This window comes from Cynocephalus volans, chromosome 12, assembly GCF_027409185.1.
Source record: "Cynocephalus volans isolate mCynVol1 chromosome 12, mCynVol1.pri, whole genome shotgun sequence".
In the NCBI taxonomy this organism is placed as follows: domain Eukaryota; kingdom Metazoa; phylum Chordata; class Mammalia; order Dermoptera; family Cynocephalidae; genus Cynocephalus; species Cynocephalus volans.
The window spans coordinates 23837372-23842821 of NC_084471.1; positions in this window are offsets into that span (position 1 = coordinate 23837372).

The window sequence follows — 5450 nt, forward strand, 5'->3', positions numbered from 1 at the left end:
ATAGGAGGAAGGAAAAGTAGCTATTTTGAAATAAGCCTAGAGCATTCTCTATAATAAAGGCCTACTTTCTGAGGCAACAGACTTTACCAGAGCTTTTCCCAAATAGGAGGAAAGGCATTTAGCAAACCCCAGCCCCTTGAGCTTTTCTGTCTCATATAAGGTGCGGAGAAGGGGAAGAAACTAAGAAACACTTGTGAGTGTCACAGCCCAGGGACACATGCCTGCTAAAAGACTAAGAAATCATAATAGTGTAGAATGTCTCCTGTCCCCTACTCCTTACCAATACACCAGTATAATAACAGTGGATTATAGCTGAAAGAACTTCAAGGTACCTATTGTATGTAGAAATTAGAGATCTTAAGGGAAACCCAAAACAACACAGGAGAAACAAACAAGGACATTAGAGAAATTAGATGCCTCTGGACAGATGTGTAGTGTTAGCAGAGAGATGAAAACTCTATGAAAGAATTTTAAAAAAGAGACATGCTAGAAATCAAAAACACTGTAACAAAAAAGAAAGCCTTTTCTAGGTTCATCAGTAGACTGGACATAGCTGAGGAATGAATCAGTGAGCTTGAAAATAATGCAATAGAAACTTCCCAAACTAAAATGCAAATACAATAAAATAAAATAAATAGTTATAATAATAAAAATATACATCACCCAAGAACTGGGGGACATTTAAAAAATGTGTAAGATGCATGTAATTGGAATCCAAGAAGGAGAAGAAAAGAGAACGGGGAGTGATATCAGCAAGATGATGGACTAGGAAGCTCCGGGCCCTTGTTTCCTCATGCAAATGTTAAATGAACAACTAGAGACTGGCTAAAATAACTCTGTGGGTGCCCCAGAAATCAGAGTTGCAGCAACCAAGTCAGTGCCCAATCACGAAAAAGCTAAATTTTAAATGGTAGAAAATTTCGTGGCCTTTCAGTCACCTTTGCCTTATCCCCTCTCTGGCATGGCATGGCCCACTGCAGTTTGAGGAAACAATGATCTGGTCCCCAGTTTCCTTCTGTGAACCAGAGATAGTAGAGTGGACCTTATTTGCAATGTTCTAACCTGTCTGGAGGTTGCCTGATTGGTCTCTGTGTTGCCTAACTCAGAGCTCAGATGGCCCACAGTGGTGCAACTTGGATCTCTGCCTAGGGAGATTAAGCGGCAGGAATGGCTCATGAAAACTGCAAGAGGTTGTAGACCTGCAGATGCCTGCAAGAGATTACCAATTGAGGAATACAATAAAAGCCTCAACAAGAAGCACGGGTGACACTCTTAGGGAAATTAAGACATTTAGAAGCAGCCATGTATGCTAGAGAATCAGAAAAAAGCATATACTCATAGGCCCAGGAAAGACATGTGCCCCCAAAAGGCCCCAAAAGAATGTAAATCTCACCATGTACAGAGGTCAGTCTTCCCATGTACAGAGTCAGTCTACAAAGACTGGGACAGGTGGCTGTTTTTTTCAAATGCCCAATTTTTGACAAAAGATCACAAGGCATACAAAGAAAGAGGAAAACATGGTTCATTCAAAGAAAGAAAATCTCGGGCTGAGCCCGTGGCGCACTCGGGAGAGTGCCGCGCTGGGAGCGAGGCGACGCTCCCGCCGCGGGTTCAGATCCTATATAGGAATGGCCAGTGCACTCACTGGCTGAGTGCTGGTCACGAAAAAGACAAAAAAAAAAAAAGAAAGAAAATCTCTAGAAACTGTCTCTGAAGAAACACAGTCATCAAACTTACTAGACAATGACTAAAACAATTGTCTTAAATATGCTCAATAACTAAAGAAAAATATTGACAAAGAACTAATGGGAATCAGGAAAATTGTATATGAACAAAATTAAAATAAGCAAAGATATAGAAATTATAAAAAAAGAACCAAAAAGAAATTCTGATACTGAAAATATGCAATAGGTGAATTGAAAAATTCACTCAAGAGGTTTAGCTGAAAACTTGAACAGGCAGAAGAAAGAATCAGCTAATTTGATGACAGGTTGTTTGAAATCATTAAGTCCAAGGAGCAAAGTGAAAAAAGAATAAATAAATCTGAATAGAGCCTCCTCAAAACTATCAAAGAGATATGACAACTAAATGCAGTGTGGTATCTTGGATGGAATCCTGGGACAGAAAAAGCAACTTAGGTAAAAATAAAGAAATCCAAATAAAGTATGGAGTTTAGTTAATAATAATGTATTACTATTGGTTCATCAATTGTAACAAATGTATCATACTGATGTAAGATGTAAGATGTTCATAGAGAGGAAACTAGCTGCTCGTATACAGCAACTCTATATTCTCTTTTCTGTAAATCTAAAACTGTTCTAAAAAATGAAGCTTACTTAAAAAATATTGATTCAACAAGAAATAGAAAATAAGTAATCTTAATGATCATTAAAACATTGAATCTTACCACTTTAAAAATTCTCTAATCAAATATTGATCAATAGATATTCCAATCTTACACAAACTCTTCCAGTGAATAAAAAAAGGAATGCTTTCAACTCATTTTATGGTGACATAGGGATGTATAAGAAAGAAAAATTACAAGCCAATCTCATTCATAAATACAGATGCAAATATCTTCAACAGTATTTTAGCTAGCATAATCCATCGATGTATTTTTTTTTTTTTTTTTGTCTTTTTCATGACCAGCACTCAGCCAGTGAGTGCACTGGCCATTCCTATATAAGATCCGAACCCGCGGTGGCGGGAGCGTTGCCGCGCTCCCAGCGCCGCACTCTCCCGAGTGCGCCACAGGCTCGGCCCCATCAATGTATTTAAGAAAGATACACACCATGATTAATTGAAGGAGTTGGTGGTAAAGCCTAGGGGAGGCTGCCCCTTCCATGTCAGGTGGTGGGCCTGAAGTTGCTGCAGGTGGACAGGACTGGCAGTGAGGAAGAAAAGCTGGGCATAGAGTGGGAGAGAACAAGGAAAACTGGAAGCCATGAAGGAAAACTGGAAGCCATGAAAGCAAACTGGAACCTGTTGCCTCTATCTCTCTCTACTCTCACCTTGACAACACAGATGACCTGCAGAAGAGACTGGTGCCTGAAGTCATGGAACTGCATGTACTTCTGGCCCAGGAGTCACAGAAGCTCAAGGAGGAGATATCACCAGAGAAGGAGGACCTGCAGGCCTGGTTGTTGCCACTCACCAACAAGGTGATCCACCAGATCAGTAGCAATGTGCGTGAACTGCAACAGCACCTGATGCCCTCCAACCGCTTTCAGATGTTATGGCGGCTACTTCATTTACGCCTTCTAAATCTGTAAATGTTTCCTGTGGCCAGCCTTAACTTGGGATTATATAAGGAAGACAATTGTGGGAAACAATGTTTTAGCTTAGCTAACTTAACAACCTACAAAATCACCAGTCTATCTTATGTCAGGTTGGCACTCATAAACACCTCTTTTAATCATACATAATTTTGAATGAAGACTATAGCAAAATAAGGCTTCCACCTAAGATGATGCAATGGTCATTTAGTCCTGGACAACTGAAAACATGCCTACTCTCTCCCAAAGGAGAAAACAAAGTCTCCTTTATCCATCTTTGGTTGATGTTTGTTTTCTTCTAGCTGGCTCAAACTTCTTTTGATACCCTGTAGTACTGAGATGTAAGGTTAAGCATTATAATCATATCTTGTGCTAGAGAGAGGGGAAGAAAAAAAAGAATTGGTTAATTTATATATCAAAATAAGGAAGAACTATTTATGCTATTACAGTCCTCATTTCTACAATATGTCATGTGATCATAGCGGACATTTTTAATCTCCTTTTTTCTATTACTGTAGGCTGTCCATAATCCCTTTGCCCTTAGTAAATATCTCAGTTGGGCATGGTTTCTGGCCTGGTGGGGTGTCCCAAACTTTTATTTTTCAGGGATCTGGGTCATCAGCAGAACTGCCTGTATTGGGCTATTGTAATATCACACTGACTTTTACCACAAAATATGGGAGTACTAAGAAGAGCTCCAGGGGATCTCCCACATTACAGATATACTCCTTCTTACCCCAATTATCTTGTAGCAATGAAATTTCTCCTTCGTAGTCAGGATCAATCATACCAGCCAGTATAATAATCCCTTTCTTTGTTATTTCGTTGGCATGAGGAACCAGGTGGCAGTCTCAGCCAGTTGAATGGGACTGTTATTTCTCTTTCCCAGTACATGTTGTAAAACATGTTCCCATAGACCCTTTGGGGAAGAAAATGAGGAAGATTTCCAATCTAAGTTATCATCTGAGTATCAGTTTCTTCCTCAAGGTGACATGGCCTCCCCTTTATTAAAAGGGTTTAGAGAGTCTATGAACTGAAGACCATGGTGCTCTATAGTGGTGATTTAAGTCAAACTTGCATTCACCAGACCTAAAATTTTTCTGCTTATTCAAATCAAATAGGACTTCAGTGAGCTGCCCCGCTCTATTCAATTTCAGTTATAAGGACACCGTGATTAGCCAATGCCAAAGATCAAATCAGAATGTTCAAATCATTCTATTACTGCTTCAGTTCTGTTGCCCATGATAGTAGTTACATCCATCTTATCTTTGGAAATTTTGTGACATCCTGGAATTTATTTATTCCCATCAGATTTTGGGACCCCATTTAATGGCAGCATTTCCCACTTTTATTCCTGGACTACAGAGAGTAGCCCCTATACTGCTTTTCAGGGATGCTGGGGCTCTCTTCAAGAATGTATTTATAATATCCTTTGTGAATTTTACAGTTTATATTGACAGACCTCCAGACCTTTCAGAAGTATATAATTAGAGGGGTTTTTTTGTTTAAAAAAAGAATACAGGTTTTACATGATAAATCTATAGCATTTTGCTTTCACAAGTCATTCCTCTACAATATACCAAGGAAACTCTTACATTTCAACTTCATTTAGTGTAGGCCACCTTTTGGTCAACCAGTTTAAAAATTGATAAAGCCACTTCCAGCTGCTTGAGCTAACGTATTGAATTTAGAATTGATGCTTACCGAACCCATATTGATGAATTAGGCAGGATCCAACATTACATCACTTTCAACTTGATCCAGCACCCTTAGGATTCATTCTCATTTATGCTGCCCATGTTTATGTCTATATAAATTGACAAATTCTTTCATTTCTTTTTTTGTGTATTTGCAGTTTTTACTGGGGTCTGCTGGAACTTGATTCTGGTTAGAAGTCCAGATGCAATGAGAAGCATTGGACATAGGTTCCAAGAAAAATGTGCAGGTTCCTTCAAGGCAACTCTTTCAGGAAAGGCTGTTATATAAACTTCAGGAAAGGGAAAGTTAATCTTCTCAGGTAGGGGAATAAGGGCTGCTCCTGATGGCAAAGGAATGTCAACAGAATATAGAGATTTACAATCTCTATCTTCACTGGAATCTTCCCATATATCCACATTCCAGTTTTCAGGGTCCCACTGCTTCCCAGACAATACCATAACTTTAACAAGAGACTAT